Raw genomic sequence first — 24,697 nt, 5'->3', positions numbered from 1 at the left:
TTGTTTTTTTCATAACTTGAAATTCACATATAGATAAAGTCTGAAAATCAACATATTTTCACAATAATCTGACTCATAATTAGGTCCGATAAAACTCTGAATTGTCGTTACGTATTTTTTATAATTTAAATAATGTGTACAGTTGAAATGTTTTGCATAATTGAAGTAATTTCATCAGCAATAGCAGATTCTATTGCCTGCCATTATGACAAAGTAGAAAATTTTTTTAAAAATGAAGGGCTCAGAGTATAAAGAAAAGCAGAAGCAAAAATAAAACCATGGCATACAAAAATATATAATATGTCTATATAATTTCAAAATAAAATAATTGTGAATTATTTTAAATAATACTAATTTTAAAATAATAATTGTTGCATGTGCTTCTTGGAGAAGAAAAAAGACCTTGGAAAATAGCTATGACTTTAGTTGAATATAGGTTAAAATTAAAACAAAATGTCTCCTTGCTTTTTTACTATAATTTGGCAGGAACATTTGTGTTTTGTTGGAATTACATATTAAATTACACAATGTGAGAAACAAGACTTTAAAATCATCTATATAATTTTGAAGAATGAGTGATAGCAGAAGAAATTGTATTTTTTAAATATCAGTCCAGTATTCTTCCCTCACATATTTCTCCTCAGGCATAAGCATAATCAAAATTAGAGACAAGATTAGATATATCAACACAAAATACCTACAGAAGAACAGGATTCTGTGCACACATGTCAACACAATGGAAATGCTTATCCAGTATGCAAGTAAAGGAGAAATACCAAGAGTTAATACCTACTGAGTACCTAGTTAAAGATCTGGCAATTCTTTATGTTCCACAACTGTCATGAAAGTCAAAGTGGTGGGTGTATGTACAGAGAAAGGGGACTTATTTACTGTGACCATCCTTGATAATTTATCACATGGAATATTCTTTTGTTACATGATTGATAGATTTTTACTGAATGAAAGCAACAGATTATATAGGAAGATCCAAATTAAAGTATTTAAATGGACTAGGATGCTCTAACATTTCTGACTTAGAATTGGAGTCCCTGGAAATCCATTTTTCACAGTCCATTTGAAACACAGAGCTCATGGATGTGACAACAGAAGAGAATCCTCTGGGCAGTAGTGGAGGGTGGGCTGTGATTACTAAGAACTGTCAGGATGTATTTGCCAAGAGCAAGGCCCTAGCTTTTGAAGAAGTGTACACTATGGGACAGTTCTGCTGACACATCTCACCTGATCTACTCAGCTAGTTTAGGATAACTAAGTTACAGCCCGATTTATATGTATGTAAGATGATAAAGCTCTCCTATAAAGTATAGAAATGGACAAAGTTGTTGAGAATAAAAACGTCTTGAGAGAAAAAAAAATCATGTTTGATAATATGACAGCATTTGGGTTACTGTGACTTGCTGTTAGAAATGAGGTCATGTTTCTTGATAAGCTGTTCATAAATCGAATGTACACATGGCTCTGCTTTTCCTGGAGGCTATTTTCTCTCCAGGGAATAAAATCCAAATTATATTGCTGTGAAAAACCCACTGGTCAAGGAAAAAAGCCCCAGACATCGAGCATAATGAAGCTGTGATGGTTAATAGCAGTCCTGCAAGATGGGGCATGTGTTGGGCAAAGAAAGGGAGCAAACACAGAACAAATATTCAGTCCTGCTAGTGTGCAGGCTGTGTTCCTAACTCCTTGTTGGCTGAGAACTGTCAGCGTCCGTTCTTCTGGATTGTTGTCTCAATTTCCCTGTTTTCTGTTGGGTAATTTTAATACGTGATACCTCTTGGGATTGGGTGGAGTTTAGGATCTGGCCTTGGTTTCTCTTCCTTCTTTGTTGTCTTGTGGCAGAAAAGAGTTTCTGAGTATGGGTTTTCTTGCACACACACACACACACACACACACACACACACACACACACAGATAGATAGACGTATTTTGTCTTTTTGATGATATCTAGTTTTTCCTGACTAGGTGAAAACCCCTTCTAATGTCCTCTTCATTCATCCTGTTCGCGCAATAAACTTCCACCCACCTGAACTTTGTGGTAAACCATCAAATCATTGTGTAAACATGATCCTTAGAAGCTTTCCACTCAGAATCAGATACCTCTTCTTAAAAATGATCCACCACTGACTTCTTTTTCATCTCCATATATAATCCAACTTTACTACACTGCAAAAAAGGAAATGAAATACTTGAAACAACATTTATATGCAGATTTTCTCCTACTGTAGCAAATGAGTTCATTGGTGGTTACTGGATTGCAATTTTACTTCTCCTTTAATTCTATTGATTTAATTAACAAGTCAATTTCATGTATTGTTTTAATTGACAGATAATTACATATTTATAGGTAGGAAATGTCTGGAATGTTTTTACAATGTGGTTGAGAAATAAGTAAAGGGAGCTGGGAGCCAATGGCTCATGCCTATAATCCTAACTACTCAGGGTAGTTAGATCTAAGGATCTCTGTTCGAAGTCAGCAAAATCAAGAAACTCCATGAGACTTTTATCTCCAATTAACCACCAAAAACTAAGCCTCAGGACTGGCACACACACAAAATAACATTTTATTGTACATTTTAAATGTTTTGAAGATATATGTCTAGACATACAGTAAAAAAAAATTTAAATGATCCCAACCATATTTTTTGGAATAAATAATTTTGTAGGCAATCAAAATGTAAGAAAATATATACAAGCTGGAAAAAAGATCTTCATGTGTTAATTCTCACTCAAGTGAAAACATTTATTTTTGCTCCAGTGAAGAAAAACTCTAGAACTGATAAAAATAGTATGTAAAGATGAATGCATTCACACTAGTGTTAACCACTGATGTAGTTATTTTATACTTTTCCCAAAGCAAAACCCCAAACAGATTATAGAAAGCACTAGAATTGTGGTACTATGCAGGGGAACCCTTGATGTAGTGGAATTTGTAGGGTAGCACTTTTCTTTCTGGGTTACAGACCCCTTATCCTGGAAATCTACCTATATTAGGCCATAAATGGGAAATGGTGGGAATTGGGCATTCTTCAAGATTTGCATTAGGTTGCTGGGCTCATTTATCTCTACTCAAATCTTTTTCTCAATACCAAAGATTGAAAACCATGTGCTGGGAGCAGGTGGCTAATAATTATAATCCTAGCTACTCAGGAAGCTGAGGTCTGAGTACCAGGATTCTAGTCAATTTGGGCAATAAGTTTAGTGGTTATCTTAAATTATCTACCAAAAAAGTTAGAAATGGAGATGTGGCTCAAATGGTAGAGTACTAAGTCTTGAAAAAAAGAAAGCAAGAAAGCAAGCAAGAAAGAAAGCAAGCCAGGAGAGGTGGTTCATGCCTTTATTTCTAGTTACTCAGGAGATCTGAGAATCAAGGTTCAAAGCCAGCCCAGGCACAAAAGGACCTAAGACTCATCTCCAATTAACCTCTAGAAAAATGGAAAGCGGGACTTGGCTCAAGGGTAGGGTTGTAGCCTTGAACTGAAGAGCTCAGGGACAGCGCCCAGGCCCAGAGTTCAAGCCCAATGACTCACAAAAAAAAAAGAAAGAAAGAAAGAAAGAAGGAAAGCAATCAAGAAAGAGAGAGAGAGAGAGAGAGAGAGAGAGAGAGAGAGAGAGAGAGAGAGAGAGAGAGAGAGAGAGAGAGAGAGAAAGAAAGAGAGAAAGAAAGGGAAAGAAAGAAAGAACCACGGCAGAAATATTTTGACTGAATCAATGAGTCAAATTAAGCATAGTCTTTAAACACACTCACTCACACACTTTCCTAAAGAGCTGAAGGACTGCTGGTAGACTCATGTCTCAAAGACCATTAGCCCTGAAGGCACATATCAAAAAATTTACATAATTCAAGACTACATAGGGCATGTGGAATCAAACTGAAAAAAGTGTTGTACAAAAGCAAAGCAAATCAGATGAGGACACTTTAGCCTAATAAAAAGCAACCATCTAGGGAAACAATCAGAGGAACTCAAGGGCCAATTATCTAGAGAAAGCATAGACCTTGTCTTCTTACTACATCCCCCACTGGTTTGTATGTACATGAAATCAAACTATTGATTTTGGGGGCTTAGGCTGCATTTTGAGATCTTAGAAGAGAGAGAAGGATCTGGGTAATGTAGAAATCTAAGCATCAGTGGATTTTAAAGTGGCCTGTGTCTTCCATCCAGAGACATCAGGCTCCAGTCACATGTGATGGAGCCAGGGAGAAGTCCCATCTACCTTTATCGCGCTGGGGGGAGATCAGGACTACAATGCAGGGTCCCTTTAAGGCAGGATTGAATCGGTCTTTAATGAACTTTTTAACCCAAATGGAATCTCCAGAATGGAAGGGATGAGCTGGGTCTTGACAATGTCTCCAAGTCCGATTGCACACCTCCTGCTGGGCTACCTGCAAGGTCTGAACAGAGACTATAGAGCCTTAGGGAAGTATAATTAACCTAAGGCATGGAGCCTGACTTTAGTGAAATCTCTCAATTTTTTATTGTGTTCTCTGAGTACATCGGCTTTTTCAGGTGGGCACCTTACTGGTTTTCAAAGCAGTTTTTGGGCAGTGGCCTCAGGCATTTTACCAGAGTGAAAACTTTTGTTAGTTAGAATTTTTCAAATAAGGCTAGGATTTCCTCGGCAGACGTAGAAGGCGTAGGCCTGAAATTATACCACTGTTTCCCATGCCTTTTTCTCTAATCTATCCAGTCTCATATTTCCAAAAATGACTCTGGTTTCTTGATCTTAAGGAGAATTGATGGTGAAGATCCATTTTCTGTAACTTCTTCAAGCTGACTCAGAAATGCTGACCCTGCTAGGCAGGGACCTAAAACCTTAGCCCGTTTTCCAAGGAATTGCCAGTATCAGATGTCATAAGCAGTGTTATTTATTCCAAAGTGGAAAGTACTTACAATATTTAACTTTTAACAACTTCACAGATCCTTTTGGGCTATAGTGTAGCCTTTTTGGCACTTTAGTTTGCAAAATAATTTTCCTGGTTGCCTGGGGAACTTGATATCTGGTGACCCTAACAATGCCTAAGTTACCTGTACAGATTTGTACAGAGCTCTCAGAAGGAACATGATTTCAGGTTGATGCTCTATTGACCAGAAGCCTCTTTTGAATAGATGAATTTGTGTAGCTAGTGTTAGCTCCAAACTCACTTTGAGCAGACAACAGGGGGTTGGGATTTTAAACTATCTTCCTATTTATAATCCTAGGTTTATACCCACTATAACAGATGACTAACAAGTCTGACTGCAAGTGCCTGCTCAGTTACAATGAAGATAGACATTGGGCTTTAGATAAGCATGTTTACAGATGCTTAATACATGCTTCTAGGACCTTCCTGTTCTGATGAATTTTGAAGGGCTAAGCACAAGTGATTCCAGGTTCTGACACCATCTCCTCACACCTGAGTAGAATCTTTCAACTGCCTCTGGATGCTCGTTGTTGCCAATACAAGCCAGGAGTGCCATTTTCATGCTAGGATAATGCCCCTTTGGCATTTTCCTTTGATAGTCATTAGACTTGAACTCAGGATCTGAGCATTGTCCTTGAGCTCTCTCGCTCAAAAAATAGCACCCTACCACATTGAGCCACAGCATAAGTCTACTTTTTCCAGCACTCAGTTAGAGTTGAGAGTCTTACAGAGACCCTTCTCTGCCTAGGCAGGCTTTTCACCTGTAGTTCTCACATCAATGATTCTTTACCAATAGCCCATTTACTCCAATTGACCCACAAGGAGATCAAATAGAAAGAGTCCAGGTTTTAACTGGATTTTATTAAGAGCCAAAGGTACATCTGACATCATCTGCAGTTGCTACAGAAACCTGTAAAGGCGAAACCTTAAACAACGATTAGACAATCATTTTGATAATCCTAATCTTTCCTTTTTCTACTTGGAAACAAATATTTAGAACAATTTTTATTTCCAACTTTATATATCCAGGAACCCATTTGATTCCAAAGTCTTTTTTTAACCTTCCTTTAGCACTTCATACTTTAACTTCCATTTGTATTTTAATGGTCCTTTAGAAACCTTGGACTAGGTAACACCCATTTACTTTCCTCTGACCTGCTCTTAAAGCTGCCATTTTGCTTTTTTTTTCTTTCTGCAGTCTGACATCTCTCAGAAAACTTTTGAACTCAAATGATAGTTTATCTTAAAAAAAAGTTTGCATTGTAATACAAGCATTACAAACACTGTCACTGCACCAAGAATCCAAACTCGGCAACCAAGGTATCTCAAGAGCATCATTCTTCTTTTTCTAAAATGCAGAATATCTCAAGGGCAATTTTTCAGTAGTACTAAATATATTACCACAAAACAATCAGGTTTGAAATAAACGTTATTGCTTTCTAATGCCCAGCCCTAGATTTTAACAGTGGAGTGAAATAAGCCATAAGACTTTAAGAGATTTATAATATTGATAAGCCAGATAGCTCTTGATTACAGTCAGTGCTAACAATTTTAGGAATGACCTTTTCAATTTCCTTTCCAAAGCCAAACCCCACTGTTAAATTTGCATTTAAAAAATCCTTAAGTAATGTTTTAAAAAAAGTTCTTGTTTAAAACAATGTAATAATCCTTTGAGACATTTGGTAATGCCCAAAGCTGATGAACTTCTTTAGCATTTAAGCTTAAACCCATCCATTTACCTTCGTGGTTTAAGCTTAGACCCATCCAATTTTTCCACAGCATGTGATGGTTTTTATCTTGAACATATTGGCACACACTCATATGCACACACACACACACACACACACACATAAACACACATGCATACACACACTTGTGCACAAGGATCTTTAAGTATTCTAAAATGAACATCCGTCATTCATTTCTGAAATTTTTAATGGCCACGAATACTTTTGCCAGCAAATAACAGAATCTCTTTTTCTTACAGATGCACAAGATCTAGACGTTTATACAAATTTTCTAACAAGGCATGTCAGCTGGGCCTCCTTTATCCTGGGCCCACTTTTAGCTAGGCACATTAGCATAGCAATGGACCTTTTAAAACCTTCAGATGGAGGAAGGGCGAGGTTACCTGAAGCTAAAAGTCTTAGCCCACCAGGTGGCCTGACTGTCTTTTACTCTATTTTTAACTAAAGCACTTTCTCCTCTCACTGAGAGGATGCAGAGGGAGGCTTGTAACTCTAACCAGATGTGAGAGGACCAAACAAGGCCTACAACCCACCCATGCCTGTCTTTTGACTGCTGCCATTCAGAGGGACATAGCACCCCCTGGGACCAGGCCCAGCTTGAGATGTCCAAATAAACAAAGAAGACCCAGTACACAAGGATCCACAAGATAGAAATACAAAAATCGAAAGATGGCTGGGTGGGACACTTTCTCCTCCACCATAACCCAAATTCTCTACTGTCCTGAGAGCCAAGACTCTCTCCAGTATGACAGCACTCTGGAATACCAGATGCTGGGTTGGCCTGGATGCAAAGCCTCCATATATGACAAGCAGAACCAGCACTCCCTATTCCCAAGAAAATAGGGGTTGGGATGGGCAACTGAGCAAGTCTGGTCCCTTATCTTTCCATTTTTCACATGTATTAGTCCACAGAAAAGAGACAGAAAAAAGAGACAGACAAAGTTACCCCAGAGGTCTCCTGGCTGCAAAAGGACTTTTGGATGGCATGTCTGGATGTTGCAGTGACAGAAAGACTATAGGGCCTTGAAATGTCTTAAGGGTGCTCAACCCCCTGTGTATTCTTGTCTCCTGGAAGCCAACTCATTGAGGCTGTCCACCAATCGCTTCAAAAAACCTAAGTGTCCCTCTGGTCACTGGGATCTAGATGACTAGAATCCCAGACAAACCCCCATGTTGCGAGAAACAAAGAAGCTACCACTTGAGAGGCCAAATTTTTATTAGACTGCTGGTGGACTCCCATTTCAAAGACAAATATCCCCAAGTGAAGCTAGTACAAAGCTTATATAGACCAAGACCACATGAGATGCGTGGAACTAAACCTAACCTAACCAAAGTTTTATACATAAGCAATGCAAAACAGATGAGGATGCTTAAACCTAACGGAAGTATTAAATAAAAGCATATATCTTAGGGAAACAATTGAGAGGAATCTAGGACCAATTATCTAGGAGAGGCTTAAACCTAGTCTTCTCATTTCATATGCACTTAATAGAATTTTTTTCAGTTCTCCATTAAAGAGAAGGTAATCTATATATGTCAGAATAGTAAATAGAGGAAGCAAAAAGAAGGTTCAGGAGCTACCCTCTATGGAGGAGTACTTGTGGAATATCACATGATTTATCATTGGTTACAAGTATGGCTTGCTTTCATATTTGTTATGACTCATTTATTTTTATATTCATACTAATAATATTGAAGAGAGATTCACAGCATGATGTGGTGAAAACACACATTTACACACAAAACATTGACATCATTACATCTTCTGTCAAAAGCACCATTTCTGGTAAGACTGGCATTTGCACACCAAGTCTATAGTTTGCAAGCAAGTATTATCTTATTTCCCAGCTGCAACTATAATGTAGATAATGCTGGTATGTGTTTAGTGCAAACATTTACAAGATTTTTAAAGTAAGCCCATAATTTTCATATGCCAATTGTATATAATTATATGATTAAAGAAAAAATTGGCAGAAAGAATATTTCCTGTCAATTAGAGTATGATGAAAAATAAAAAGTACTAAAGTTAGGTTACTTTTGCCAATGGGCTATTTTTAGTATCCCAGAAAATTCCATTTCATCAGTAGTGACTGGTATTAGAGGTCTTGGCAAAAACTAGGCAATCCATTTACATGGCTAGCAAGGCTACACAAATTTAGGCCTTTTCAGAAAGAAGGCACTGCACCGAAAGCAAATTCAAGCTTTCCTGCCATGGCAGAAAAGACACTTTCAATTATTGTCTTCTTTTGATATTAAATTCTACTTGAAATAACTTGAGAAATTCCCAGTGATATTGTAAGGGTTTTTTGGTTTCATTCCTTTTTTTTTTTTTTTTTTTTTAGCCAGTTTTGGGTTTGAACTCAGGGCCTAGGCACTGTTCTTGGGCTTTCTCAAGGTTAGTGCACTACACTTGGGCCACTTCACCAATTCTGGCTTTTTTCTGTGAATGTGGTGCTGAGGAATTGACCAGGGCTTCATGCCTACTAGGCAATCATGCTACCAGTAGGCTATGCTCTAGGCATCATATTGTAAAGTTTATATAATCTTTCCTTGGAAATAATTACTCAAGAGCTCAGAACTACTGGACATTGCACCCAGCACAGTTTATATCTCAAATCCTTTAATAGTAATCTTATATAAGTCAATTATTTGATATGTATAAAATTAGAACACACAGAAGATGAATGTTTGTAATTCTGTCATACAATATAACTAAGGGGTTTTTGTTTTCTTTTAAAAACTTGGACATTTAAAAGTGCAAGAAAAGTATGGGAGGCTGTGGGCCAAACCTGTACTCCGAGATATTCAGGGGGCTCAATAATACTGAGATCTGAAGATGTCGGTTAGAAGTCACATAGGACAGAAGAGTCTGTGAGAGCTGGAAGTGGAGCCTTAGCTTGAGTGGTCGAGTATTAGCTTTCAGCCCCCAAGCCTGGGGACAGTATCCAGTCCCTGAGATCAAGCCCCAGGAATGGCACCAAAAAAATAAAAGTATACAAAAAAATCTACCCCAAAGGAACAAATTCATGGAAAGGATTTTGCTTTCCAAAATCCATTTTGCAATGGAAATTTCTAAATCTGCCTTTTGCTAATCCTAATGTCTAAGAGTGAACATAAAAACTTTACATAAGGAGGATTTGCCAAGATGGAAGCCAATAATACATGCTCTCTTGTCCTGGAGTGAAGATTGACTATAAGACATGTTGACTGTGTCAAAATTGCAAATATGAATCTCAAGACAGAAGCCACATAGTTTTTAGTTCTTAATGAAATATGTAGCAGTAGTGTTTCTTCTGCTCTTCACTCATGTAGTGTTTTTATTTCTCATTCTTAGAAATGTTGTCCTCATTGGAATAAGAAAAGTTTGCAACCAGTAATCAACATGTGAAATAAACTCTTTGTTCTTGTATAAAAAAGAGAATTTGGGGCCGGGAGTTTGGCCTAGTGGTTAAAGTGCTTGCCTAGCATGCATGAAGGCCCGGGTTCGATTCCTCAGTACTACATACATAGAAAAAAGCCGGAAGTGGTGCTGAGGCTCAAGTGGTAGAGCTCTAGCCTTGAGAAAGTCCAAGGACAGTGCTCAGGCCCTGAGCTCAAGCCAAGGATTGGAAAAAAAAAAAAAGAGAGAGAGAGAGAATTTGGGGCCGGGAGTTTGGCCTAATGGTAGAGTGCTTGCCTACCATGCACAAAGACCCAGGTTCGATTCCTCGGTACCACATACATAGAAAAAAGAAAAAGCCAAAAGTGGTGCTCAGGCTCAAGTGGTAGAGCTCTAGTCTTGAGAAAAAAACCCAAGGACCGTGCTCAGCCCCTGAGCTCAAGCTCAGGACTGGCAAAAAATAAAACTAAAAAAAGAATTTGCTGGGTACCAGTTGCTCAGACTTGCTATTAAGGAGGCTGAGATCTGAAGATAACAATTTGAAGCTATCCTGGGCAGAAAAGTCCATGAGACTCGTATCTCCAATAAAACACTCAGAAAAAGTTGGAAGTGGTTCTGTGGGCCAAGTGGTAGAGAACTAACTTTGAGCAGGGAGGCTCAGGGCCAGAGTTCTAGCCCTAAGGCCAGCAACAGAGAAACAGAGAGAGAGGGAGGGAGGGAGGGAGGGAGGGAGTTTTTGCTTTTCTGATTGAGCTCAGGAATAAGCTATAAGCTATGATGGCTTGTTCAATGAGTTTGCATAGGGAAATTCCAAGGCAAACAAAGCTAGGACTAAAAATCTTCTGAACAGTTTCAGTTCTAATATGAAGTGTTACTTTCCTAATAAGTTGGACTTACAGTAATTTAGTAATTTGAAAAGTATATAACTCTTCTAACACTAGGGCTTGAACTCCGGACCTGACTTGGATTCTGTTCTTTAGTGTTTCTGCTCATGGAGAATGCTCTATCACTTGAACCACACCTCACTGCCAGCTTTTCGTGGGTCAATTTGAAGATAATAATCTCATGGTCTTTCCAGCGCCTAATATCCTCAGATCTCAGCCTTCTGAATAACTGGGATTACCGACCTAAGCCACCAATATGGGGCTTAAATTTATTTTTGTGCAAATTGAGGGTCAGAAATCTAGTTTCACAGTTCTACGTGTAGATATCCAGCTCACCAGGACTCTGGGTTAAAGAAGTGTGGTTTCCCAATATTTGTTTGAGACAGGTTTCTCAAGAACTGGTGACTGTACTATGTGTGTGTTTATTTTAGATTCTCCACTCTATTTCATTTGTCTGATCTTGTGCCAGTGTCCTGTGAGTTTTATTATTGTGGAAATGTAGAATTTGCACATTTAAATTTTAGTTTTATTTTATTTTTATTTTTGGTGTTATTGTTGTTGGTGGTTGTGGAACTTGAAGTCTGGGCCTGGGCGTTGTCCTTGAGCTCTTCAGCTCAAGGCCATGGCTCTACCAGTTGAGCTACAGCGCCACTTCTGGTTTTCTGGTGGTTAATTGGAGATAAGAGTCTCACATTCTTGGCGGGGAGTTTTTCCTAGTGGTAGAGTGCTTGCCTAGCATGCATGAAGACCCGGGTTCAATTCCTCAGTACCACATATGTAGCAAAAAGCCAGAAGTGGTGATGTGGCTCAAGTGGTAGAGCCCTAGCCTTGAGAAAAAATCCAGGGACAGTGCTCAAGCGCTGAGTCCAAGCCCAGGCCTGGCAAAAAAAAAAAAAAAGAGTCTCATGTTCTTTAGTGCCCAGGCTGGCTTTGAACGGTGATCCTCAAATCTCAGCCTCCTGAGACAGGAGTGAGCCAATGCATCTGGCTTTAGTTTTCTTTTCTTTAGAATCTTTTTTATTATCTTTAAGTAACTGTACAAAGGAGTTGCCATTCACAAAAGCAGTTCATGAATTCCATGCACCTTAGTCAATGCCATCCCTTCAATGTTCTCACGCATCCCTCCTAACTCTCCTCTTCTCTTACTTATCTTAATTTTAGGTTATATACTGAATTTATGTTGCCTTTTCTCAAAGCAGCTTACATGCGCAATGTGTCATGATTGAGGTCATCTTCATCTGCCTTTGCCTACATCTTCCTTCCCTCATGTTTCTCAGTTCTGTGACAGTCAATTCTCCCCTGCTTTCTCCCCCATTCATTCCTCCTTTATGTTTCTGCCCCTCTCTCCTTAGCTCCACTCACCCCTCTGACAGGTATCTTTTTCCTATTACTTATTTTGTTGGGCTTTAAGTTAGGCTTTTTTTAAAGAATTACACTATTTGCACCTTCCCTAGAGTATTCGTTTCTGTTCAATCATTTGTAACTGCCTACTTACCACTTGGTGTGTTTACATGTAGATTTATCAGCACATTCTAGCTACCAGAACATGAGGAAACCATACAATCTATGTTTCTCTGGGTTTAGCTGACCTTATTTCATACAATTATTTCTTCAAGTTGGAATAATCCATATCAAGAAAACTAAGAATAATAATGCTTGTGTGTAGCTCAAAGGGAAAGCTAGTAAACTGCTACTGGGAATATGAGCTGTTTAACCAATTCTAGACAGCAGTATGGAGGTTCTTTAAAAAACTAAACATCGGAGCTCCAGCGATGCAATCGGTTAGCGCGCGCTACTTATAAGAAAAACTAAACATAGAGCTTCTGGGCATTTACCCAAATGACCACAGACAAGGCTATACTAAAGCTATCAGCATATTTGTGCTCATTGAATCATTTTTTATGAAAGCCAAAATATGGAATTAGGCCAGATGCCCCTCAGTAGATGAATGGGTTATGAAAATGTGGTATATATATATATATATATACATATACACAATGGGATTCTATTCATCATAATATCTCCTTAATACTAAATTCTTGCCTCCAGTTCTGTCATCAGTTCTCTTTGTCCCTTGATTGTGACACGTGTGACTAAATTGCTGGTTAAGGGTGTTTTGCCTCTGCCAGGGAAGTCAATGAGTATTTCCTCAACATAACCCCTAATGTAGCAATTCTTTCCTCATCTGGCCTGAAAATCGAGACAATTTAACAGAAGTATCACATGAGAACATTTATAAAGATATACATGGTACTGGGCTGTTATATTATAGACTTGTACTCTGAGTATAACTGGCAATATATGTTTAGGTGTTGGAAATCTATTCTCTAATTCTGACTAGTGGCTATTTTCCATTCCTCTAGTATATAAATTATTTGCAGGAATAATATACAAAAAGTCAGGTTAGATGCTAACTATTTTTAATAAGAAAAGAAAGAAAATCAAGTGTGGGTCTGCCTTTCTGTGTGTATATATGCATGTGAATGTGTATAGATCTAGTTTTTCTGTGTGTAAGTCTGTTTTGTGTTTGTGTATATTTGTGTGTATGTCTGTGTATATGTGCATATGAATCTGTATCTGTGTGTTGCTGTATAAGCAAGTCCATGTTGTATGAATGATTGTGTATGTCTGTACATTTGTGTATTGTGTATGTGTGTGCCTATGTGTTATGATGACTGTCCCTTTTTCTTAACTGGTGCTGTAAATTTACTTTCATTTATTAATTAAATATTATCCACTAAGATTTTCTATTTTTTGTACAGTCTTGGGTCTTAAACTCCGGGCCCGGGTTCTGTCCCTGAGCCTCTCTGAGCTCAAAGCTAGTACTCTACCATTTGAGTCACAGTTCCATTTCTGGCTTCTCCTATTTATGTGGTACTGAGGAATCAAATCTAGGGCTTCATGCATCCTAGGCAAGCACTAGAGCACTAAGCTACATTCCCAGCCTCTTCACTAATATTTTTAAAGTGTTTGCCTTAGTCCTATACACAAACATGCTTCTTACTAATATAGTATTTTTATAATTGAATAGTAGTAGTAGTAATAATTCTATTTGAGTAACTATATTCTACTTGGTTTCAGGTGAACAAAGGTTGATATATTATTAACAGCTATTTGCCACAAATATTGATATTATCTTTAAAATTCTATTGTTTACACATCTAAAATAAAACTGGATTTAGGTCTATATAGGAAGATATGTGTTCATTTTTATATTGATGTAAACGATTTGTAATGGTCCTGATTCTCTTTTAATTGAATTAGCCTTGGAGAAGGGTGAATAATTCCTAATTCTTATTTTTCTACCTTAACAGTAAATTTCACATAAAAACAACCTTCTATAAATTCTGAGAGCCAATCTGTGTCCCAGACTGAGTGTGACTGGTTTTATTATGTGTGACATGATCAGAGGCAAAAGTAAGTTGGGTCACTTCAGTCATGTACAATAAGCATTTCACATCATAAAAAGTAACCAGACAATCAGCTTTTTCTTATTTCAGGGTTCATAAGAAGTGTGGTCATATGTATAACATGAAGCAGCAAGCAAGCATGAAATGCAATTGTGTTCACCCTAGATATAAAAAAAATAAAAATAGTTTCAGAAGGATTAAAAAAAAAGCAAAGAAATGTGAACATAAAAGTGATGAATTAGTGGGAGTAATTAAGCCTTTGAAAAGTAGCTTTGCTCTAGGCCTACTTCTACTGGTAATCAAGCAATTTCCTAGTATATGAAATATAGCAATTAATTGTTATTAATTTATAAATTGTGATCCTACTCTTCATACTCCTGCCCTCAAAACATCGGGGAGCTCTGATGTGAGAGTGCCTACTTTCTAAGGACAGTGTGTTGATCCTTTGTAGAAAAACATGTGTTTGTGTGTGTGTGTGTGTATTCTGGTTCCATGGCATGAGCTCTGGAAATAGGTGTTTTCCCCTAGCTTTCTTGCACAAGGCTAGAGCTCTACCCCTTGAGCCACAGCTCTGCTTCCTTCTTTTGGCTCATGGATTTTCCTTCTTGAGTAGGCTTTGAACCTTGATCTAGTAGTTGGGGTGACAATTCTGATCCACTGGTATGTGGCTCAAACATGATACTTTGATCAAGTTTCATTATGGGCCATAAAACCTTCTGCTTTTCAGATTCGTGAAATTAGAATAATAGGTTTAATATTGCCTAACAAATCAAAGGAATTCACAAAACAGATGATGATATGCAGGAACTGCTAAAGGAAGAGAACATCCTCAAGTTTGTAAAGAAAAGAGAAAGAAATTGTGTGTAGATTTTATGAAGTCATGAACATGACTGAAAATACAAGCAAGGATCATGCAAGTGATAGTAATATTGTTATTAATAATGATGATCATCATAATAATAAATTAATCTTGGCACTTGACAAGCATTTGCCTAGCATGCACAGCAAGATCTGGAGTTTTATTGTCAACAATAATCATAGCAAAAATAACGAAAGGACTAACGTTAGAAGTGGTGGTGGCTCAAGTCTGTAATTCTAATTATACAGGAGGTAGAAATCTGAGGACATTATTAGAAGGCAGTCCACAAATCCATGACACTTATAGCTATCATTAACAAGCAAAAGGATGGGAAGAGAGCTGTGGTTTGAGTGGGAGAACAGTAGTTTCCAGGAAAAAGTCAAGTGAGAGGACGCAAGTAACACACCACACACACACATACACACACACTAAACTCCATTTCCTACAGAACATGACACATCTTCATGAATGTTTACTCAGAAGTACAATGCAACAATGTAATTTTATTTGAGTGTCCACTCGTGATTACAATTCAATACTTGGGATTTATTGATACAAAAGCAGTGACAATATATATAAAAATGTGTATTGTGATTGTCATCCAAATTAGAGTTAAAAGAGGGAACTGGAGTGAATTGTTTTTGTGCTGATCTTAGGGCTTGAATTCAGGACCTAGATGCTGAGCCTTTATTGCTCAAGGTTAGCACTTTGTCACTTGAGCCAGAGCTCAACTTCTGATTTATTTGGGTTAGTATTGGAGATGAGAATCTCATGAACTTTCCTGCCCTGCCTAGCTTTGAACTGTGATCCTCAGATCTCAGCCTTTTGAACAGCTAGGATTACAGTTGTGAGCCACTCATGCCTGGCAGATGAATTATTGTGAAAGCTTCAGGGGGGTTGGTACATTGGATGGGCAAGGCCTGGGATGAGCTCAACAAGCTGCATGTTGTAAATTAGGCTGGATTCAAACTGGTGAACTTAAGGGCCAAGCTAGAGGACAGCACCAGTGGGCATTTTGTAAGTGTGGAAAAAGCAAGCTTAGAAAAGAAGGGAGTGGTGGGCTTAGAAGGCAGAGCATGCCAGCTTGGGACATTTCTTTCATTTGCTAAATAATCGAAAACTAAGAATAAGCCAAATTACAGTGGCTCACATTTGTAATCCAAACTACTGCTGAGACTGAAAGCTGAGGGTGGAGATTTGAAGCCAGGAAAATGGGCAGGGAAGTCCGTGAGACCCATTTATTTTTTTTTTTTTTTGTGAGTCATGGGGCTTGAAATTGGCCTGGGCACTGTCCCTAAGCCCTTCAGTTTAAGGCTATTGCCCTACCTTTGAGCCAACCCCACTTCCCATTTTCTAGAGGCTAATTGGAGATAACAGTCTGAGGTCCTTTTGTGCCCAGACTGGCTTTGAACCTTAATTCTCAGATCTCAGCCTCCTGAGTAGCTAGGATTACAGGCATGAGCCACCACATCTGGTTCGATGAGACTCTTAAACATAGTTAACCAACAAAGAGCCAAAGGTGAGGTGTGGCTCATGTGGTAGAGTGGCAAGGTTGGGTGAAAGAGCTAAGTGAGAATGTGAAACCCTGAATTCAAGTCCCAATACCAGCAGAAACTCTCACAAATACCTACCTACCTACCTACACAATTGCATGTATACATAATACACATGTATAATACATACACAAGTAAATCAAAGACAAAAAATAGAAAGTCTAAAAGCTTGAGTAGAGGGATTGTGTAAAGTGCTCTATTCTGACAATCTTGCTTCTCATTCAACTTTTCCCAAGAGCCCTCTGATTTTTCTAGAGCTGTAGATACATGTATATTTGTATAGTTATGTGTCTGTTTAGTGTTTTGAAGTTGTAACCTAAGAATTTTTTAACTCATTTCCCACTTGGGTCTTCCTTGATGATAATTCCAGGCATGAAGTCTGACCATTTGAAATTCTCTTCTGCAAGATTTTTATTTTTTCACTTACAATATTTAGCTCATTCATAAAGCTTCTTTGAGCAATGTGAAATATAAAGTTAAGCTCAACAGTGGTGACTCATGTCTGCAATCCTAGTTACTCAAGAAGCTTAGATCTGAAGGACTGAAGTTAAATGTCAGCCTAGGTAGATAAAGCTGCAAAACTCCACCTCCAAATTTACTAGTAAAAAGCCAGGTTGGAGGTGTGATTCAAGTGGGAGAGCACCAGCTGAGAAAGGGTGGAGGCCCTGAGTTAAAACTCTAGTTCCATAAATAAGTACAATGTATCTTCTTGTTTTTCTCAGTATAGTTGTTATTGTTATGAGAAAACATTTATTTATGTGCTTTTATTATTTCCTGTTGTCTATGTTGCCACCATCAGATTATGTTGTATTTTGCTCTATATAGAGAGGAATGTGCTGTCTTTCCCTTTTTACTCATTAACAATTAAAGCACAAGGGTTTGTCTACCGCTCACCAAAAAGGAGGAGGTAGTTTCTTCTAGTTATCTTATAATCACCAATTCCTCCCCACAGTTTTGTGCCATTACCTGGCTCCCATTCATGATATCTTGATCTTCCTCAGCTTTTCTCAATGTATCACCTCTAGCTACACATCCACTTCTGGATTTTTACTGGTTAATTGAGCTAACAATTACACAGATTTGTCTGTTAGGATTTGTTTTGAATTATGATCCTCAGAAATCAGACTCCCGAATAGCTGAGATTACAGCCTTGAGCCACTGCTGCCTGGCAATTCTTTTATGAAAGATTATAAAAGTTGTTCACAAGGAGAGTCACTACTTGATGAGTTAGACTTCTCAACCTAGAAAGATCCAAGGGTTTTTACCTAGGCCTTGCCTACATGGCATTGCATAATATAACCAGTCAATTAAAACGTGTAGAAATTATTTAATTCACATTTTCAGTTTTGTCCATAAGCCTAACTTTCTTCTAGATGACAATCAATTAATTGCTCATCTTAATTTTTAATATGGTTTTCTTTATTCTGCTTTGGTAGTTGTTTGAGTAGAAATTTAGCAAAGGAAGTTAGTAGACACTGGGCAGATGACATATTTTGCTTAAATTTCCAGGTACTGAACTTAGCATCTAAAGTAAACATAACCAATTGCTTTCTCAAATATTTACACTACCTTAACTAAACCAGAAATATGTTTAAAACATAAGAATTGTTATTCTGGTATAGCTCACTGTACTTATGAAATTAATGTTATTTTCAAAATTTTCATACATAATTTGAAAGGATAAAGTAGTCTTTTTGGTGATTAATTGAGATGAGTCTCATGTATTTTCCTGTCTGGGCTGTTTTATTCTTTGTCTTTGTTTCTTGTTTTATTCTGGGCTAGTTTTGAACAGTAATACTCAAAGCTCAGGATCCTAAATAGCTAAAATTATAGGCAAAAGTCACTGGCAGTTGGCTCAAGAATTTAAAAATATAAATATATCTATACATATATATATGCATGTGTGTGTGTGAGCGTGTGTGTGAGCTGGACCTTACTGGCTCAAGCCTGAAATCCTAGCTACTCAGCTACTCAGGAAATCTGATGATTGCAGTTCAAAGCTAGGCTGGACAGAAAATTCTTGAGACTCTTATCTCCAAAAGGCTAGAAGAGATCTGTAGCTAAAGTGATAGAGTGCTAGATTTGAAAATAAAAGTTTAGGAACTGAGTTTAAGCCTCAAAACCTTTGCAAAAAGAAAAAAAATGTGTGTGTGTGTGTGTGTGTGTGTGTGTGTGTGTGTGTGTGTGTGTGTTTATTTTCTCCCTTTTTGGAATAAACCACATCAGGTGACATTTAAAATTTCCATTTGTTAAATCACTGAATTGTGGACATAAATATTTTTGTACTTCTGTGAAACCAATATACTTTTAAATTTTTAAATTCTAATCTGTTGAGATTCAAGCCTATAGATAAGTGCAATTTTATGCAAGACAAATTTCTTCTCAAGTCTTAGGAAATTCTGTCAGTTTCATTCCTTGTTAAGTTTTGCAGTGAGAAGGGTAAAAATAAACAGGCTACTCTTTTAACACTAGGTTTTATTATAGTAAATAGAATTATGTGCAACATATCCCAGTTTTTCCTTCTATAACTTTTCCATCTGCTACTTTTTATGACTCACAACTGCTAAGCTTGAAGAAGTTATGGAGATCAAAATTAGACATGTAAGATCAACTTTTTCTTCAAAGATGTGTGCTAATAAAAAGCCTGTTCAGCTGCAAGCTGATGGCTCATATGTATACTCTTAGCTATTCTGGAGGATGAGATCTGAGAATCACAGTTCAAAACCACCCAGGTAAGAAAGTCTGTGAGACTCATATCTCTAATTAACTACCAAAAAGCAAAAGATGAACCTGGGGTACCAGTTGAGCAAAAATGCCAAAATCTAAAGGACGATGTCCAGGCCTTGCCTTGATTTCAAGTACTAGTACCAGTGCATATGCAGGCGCTTGTACACACACACACACACACACACACACACACACACACACACAAAGCTTTACTGTGAAACAAATAGAAGTTTGTGTGTTGGCCTGAGATTAATGTAATATTTAATCTGCTGGAACAGAAGACCAGGCCTAAATAGAGTCCATGGTCAGGTAGCAGGGTCACAGGATACTCAAGAGTTCAGTCTTATGAGTTCATTTTATAGGCCTGGTAGGTCAGACAATTTACTGTTCAAGTTCCTGGTCCGGCCTCTGACTCTAGGAATTCAGTCCTGCCAATCACCTGGGGGTAGGACTTCAGTTTCCTACCCCAAAAATTCAAGATGGCACCAGTTAGATCCAGTATCCTGATTTCATACTCCAAGGTGATTCTCTACCACTTATACCACAGCTCCATTTCTGGAGTTTTGGTGGTTAACTGTGGATGAGTGTCATACATTTTCCTGCTTAGGCTGGCTTTGTATCCGGATCCTCAGATCACAGTCTCTGGAGTAGCTGAAATTACAAGTGGGAGTCACCAGTGTACAATTTATTAATTTTTTGTACCCTATACTTCCCATATTCTCTTTATCCTCCTGCATGTGTGTGCGTGTGTGTTAACAGTCTGTCCTGGAGCTTGAATCAGGGCCTGGGCACTGTCTCTGGCCCAAGGCTACCATTCTACCACTTGAGTCACAGCCCCACTTCCCACTTTGCTGGTGGTTAATTGGATATAAACATTTCACAGACTTTCCTTCCCCAGCTGGCTTTGAACCAAGACAGTTAGATTTCAGCCTCCAAAATAGTCAGCATTATAGGCATAAGCCACCAGTGCCCAACTCTTTATTCCTTTCAAATATATAAAATGATGCTTACATTGAAAAAATGCACAGAAAAAAGCTGGTCATTTGTACTGATTTAGTTTTAAAACATTTCTAGCTGCTTTATCAATTTCTGACATTTAGCTACTAATAGTCTCATGATTCTGATTCTGAACAAAGTAGGAATCCTTATCGTATTATCTGCCCCAAATTGCACAAGTTATAGGCATCATGCACTATCACAGAATTGTGTTGTTTTTTCAAATACTGATTTTCAAGGCTTATTAGCAGATTTGCTATGTGTGCAGTGGTTGCTATAACACATCACACCTTTCCTGGAGATCTGAGAGATGTATTTAGCTATGGCAAGTGGTGACTGGGGGCCATATCAGAGTCAAGTGCAGACCCAGTATGTGAGAGAGAAGGGGCTGCACATCCTCCTTCCCCCCTACACCCTGCCCAGTCTTGACTTCACTGTGAATGTGTACAGAAGCGTGGCTACCTTTCTGTTCTCACCTATTTCTAAATGACTTCAATTTAATCATGGAAGTCTGTTCTTGTTTCAGTTGATTGTATTAAGATTTAAATGCAAACCTGAATGAGAACAAATTTTGCAGCCAGGACTTTGTCTCCATTCTATGCCTGTGTAGAGAGCTTTCAAACTCAAGTCCTAAGCTCGGGCAAATTGCTCATACAATTCTCATCCATTTGGGACAAATTGAAGTGTTCCTTTCTATTATTGTTGGGAATAGGCCTAAGTAGTTCTCAGGCTGAATGATAACAGCAGAACTGTTTGCATTGGAAGTCCGCTTAACTCAACGGATACTCACTGAATACTTCTATTTGGAAGCCAGTGGTTAACATTTGAGGGTAACAGTCCACTCTGAAAGTCCTTGTGAAATTCTCTTATAAAAATATTCTTTTCTTTCTTTTCCTTCCTTCTTCTCTGTTGTGCTGGTATTGGGGCTTGAAGACAGAGCCTTTCATTCTTGCTTAGTTTTTTTTTGTTGTTGTTTTTTGTTTTTTTGTGTGTGTTATTTTGCCAGTCTTGGGCTTGAGCTCAAGGCCTGAGCACTTTCCTTGGACTTTCTCAAGGCTAGAGCTCTACCACTTGAGCCTCAGCACCACTTCCAGCTTTTTTCTATGTATGTGGTACCAAGGAATCGAACCCGGGTCTTCATGCATGCTAGGCAAGCACTCTACCACTAGGCCTAACTCCTGGCCCCTTGCTTAGTTCTTCCACAGAAGACTTGTACTCCATCAACCTGAGTCATGCCTTCACTTCCCACATGAAGTTCTCTGATTTCTTGTTTTCTCATTTGTTTCAAAGCATAGAGAGGGAACATTTGGTATTCTCAACTAAAAAATCCATTTTTCAAAAAAATCTTCACCATGGTGTGTGTGTGTGTGTGTGTGTGTGTGTGTGTGTGTGTGTGTGTGTAAGTGTGTGTTCCAGTTCTGGGCCTTAAATTTGGGTCCTGGGCTCTGTCCCTGGGCTTTTGTGTTCAAAGCTAGTGAAATGGAAAGGCAAGGTCTAGCCTGCACCATCTTGGCCATGTGGAGGATAGGGAATTAGATTTCATTGGCGCCCTCTTGTCTCCATGGTAGAGGAAGGAAAGTCTCACTTCCCAGTTGATGAGAATGCCTGGATTTCTAGAGGAAGGGGCAGGGACTTGGACAATAGGTTAATGGATCTGCCAGTCTTTGGTCATGAACGCTCAAGGTCTCTGTGCCCTTTCCCCATGACCTGACCCTATTTAGGCTTGGATCAGCTCAGATGCCATTATTCCATGCCACATCTGCTGTGTCTCCTATCTCCTGGTTCTCCTCCCCTTCAAAGTGGTTTCGATGTGGTTTGTTGGTATTGTTTTTCTGTTCTTTCTTTCCTCTCTGGCTCTCATAGCTCAGTTTTCTAACAGTATTAAGTGTTTGCATGGAGCTGTGACAAGTGTCTGCCTGTGTTTGCTGGGTTTCCAATGAAGGTTCCCAATTCAACCTCTCAAAATGTGGCTTCTCGGTTTCTCATGATTGAGTTACCTTACAACATTAGCACTTTACCACTTGAGCCACATCTCCACTTCTGGCTTTCTTTCTGGCTAATTGGAGATAGAGTATCACAGACTTTCCTGCCCAGTCTGGCTTTGATTCTGAATCGTCAGATCTCAGCTTCCTGAGTAGCTGGGATTACAGATATGAGCCACCAGTGCCTGCCTCACCATAGTGTTTTGATAGAAAGGACCCTTTAGTCACAGGCAGAGTAAGCTTACATGGCCCGATGGTCTGGCAAGTATGAAGCTATAATCACTGAAAATATCCAATGCCAGCTTAGGAAGCCCCCAAGGCTTCAAGTGGCACCAGCATGAATGCCATCCTGACACACTCTCTGGTGTCTGGATTTCTGACACACCATATGGCTTTTCCATGTAGCTCAATTGCCAAATTTCACACCTATGGGGTCAGTCTTTCTCTAAGCCTACTTTAAGTAAAATTCCAAATCTACTTCCAGGCTGATGTCTATGCCAAGGGATTCCCAACCATTTGCAAACAGAAGAAGAAAATCTCAGGGACACACACATCCTTTGGTACTGTCTCAGGTTACTCAGCAGAATTGTTTAGATTTCTTTGCTGGCTAATTATCCACACACATCTTCCTGACTTGCTGTACCAAGCAAACTTTTTGTGATAGGATTCTGATTGCAGTATTTATGAAATGGGAGCATGAGTCTCTAAAATAGGAATTGCTTTCTTGGCATTGCTGTATTTTTTCCCCAGTGGGTACATTTTTGCTGCTGTTGCTACTGTGATTTGTTAGCAAAAATGATATCAAATCGAAGTAAGTTGGTGGTTAAGGCAAATGCATCACCTGGCACCGATTTTGTTTCAACAACCTGAAAGATTCATGAGAGATGTGTAAAGCAAAGATAGCTAAGAAGGAAAAGGAATCTGATTGCTTGCTGGTAGCTCAGGCCTGTAATTGTATCTACCTAGGAAGCTATGATCTGAGGATCAAAGTTTCAAGCCAGCTTGGGTAGAAAAGTCTGTGAGATTCTTATTTCCAATTAACTGGTGAAGTGGAGATGCTAAGTCTAAAGAGTTTCATATTGGCCAGGTGGTGGATAGGGAGTTGGTTCTAGCTGGCAACATCATGTCTTCATGGTGGAGGGTGAAGCCCAACCCCCTCAGGTGATGAGCATGCCTGAATTCTTACAGTCAGGGGCAGGAATTTGGAGATAGGTTACTGGACCTGTCAGTCCTGCTTCTAAGTTGGGAGACTCCTATTTCCTGTGACCCTGCCCCCTGCCCTTCTCAATATTTAAGCCTAGATCATCTTAGGTTCCAGGACACCGTGCCTCCTTGTCTTCGGTCTCCTGGCTCTCCTCTGATCACTGTGGCATCCCATTTCAGCTCTCCACTGGCACTGATCATTTTTTCTTTTTTTTTTGGTATTGTTTTTCTGCTCTTTCTGTCCTCTCCTGCGTTCATGAGTCAGTTTTCTGATAGTGTTAAGTGTGGTAGAGGAGTTACAGCTCTTTGTGATGGGAATCCACTTGTAGTCACTGGCTCAATCTGACCTCTCAGAATGTTGCTTCTCGCTTTCTTGGGATTGAGTTACTTTACAACACTTCCAAAATAACTTGAGGTATGGTTCAAGTGGTAGAACACCAGCCTTGAGCAGAAAAGTTAAAAAGGCAGCACCTGGCCTAATTTAAACCCAGTATCATCACAAAAAGTCAAACTCCGAGAAACAAAAGAAGTTTGTTTTCTCCTGTATGTGGAACTTAGGTCTAATTTATGAATATATAAATAAATACACATAGAGTTCTATCTTAATGTACACAACTATAATAAAATATGCTGTATTTGGGGTATTCAAATACTGTAACTCTTTTTATTTTTGCCAGTCCTGGGGCTTGAAATTCAGGGCCTGGGCACTATCCTTGTACACTTTTTGTTCAAGACTAGTGCCACTTGAGTCACAATACCAGTTCGTTTTTTTTCTGAGTATGTGGTACTGAGGAATCGAACCCAGGGCTTTGTGCATGCTAGGTGAGCACTCTGCCAGTAGGCTACACTCCTGGCCCCTACTGTAACTCTTTAGAGGCACTAGCTCACAGCTAACAAAATGAATACCAGAAAGCTAGTACTTGAGGCGTGAGTGGAAAGGGCAAGAGGAGGGGCCAAGACAAATGAAGAGAAAAGGGGAGAATGCAGACATAATATTCAAAGCATATTCTATGAAATGAGGGGAGGGGAAGAGTGTGGAGG

The sequence above is a fragment of the Megascapheus bottae genome, chromosome 23 (assembly GCF_031878675.1).
Source record: "Megascapheus bottae isolate mThoBot1 chromosome 23, mThoBot2.hap1, whole genome shotgun sequence".
Taxonomy (NCBI): domain Eukaryota; kingdom Metazoa; phylum Chordata; class Mammalia; order Rodentia; family Geomyidae; genus Megascapheus; species Megascapheus bottae.
The sequence above is the reverse complement of the archived record's forward strand: the minus strand, read 5'-3'. Positions refer to the sequence as shown.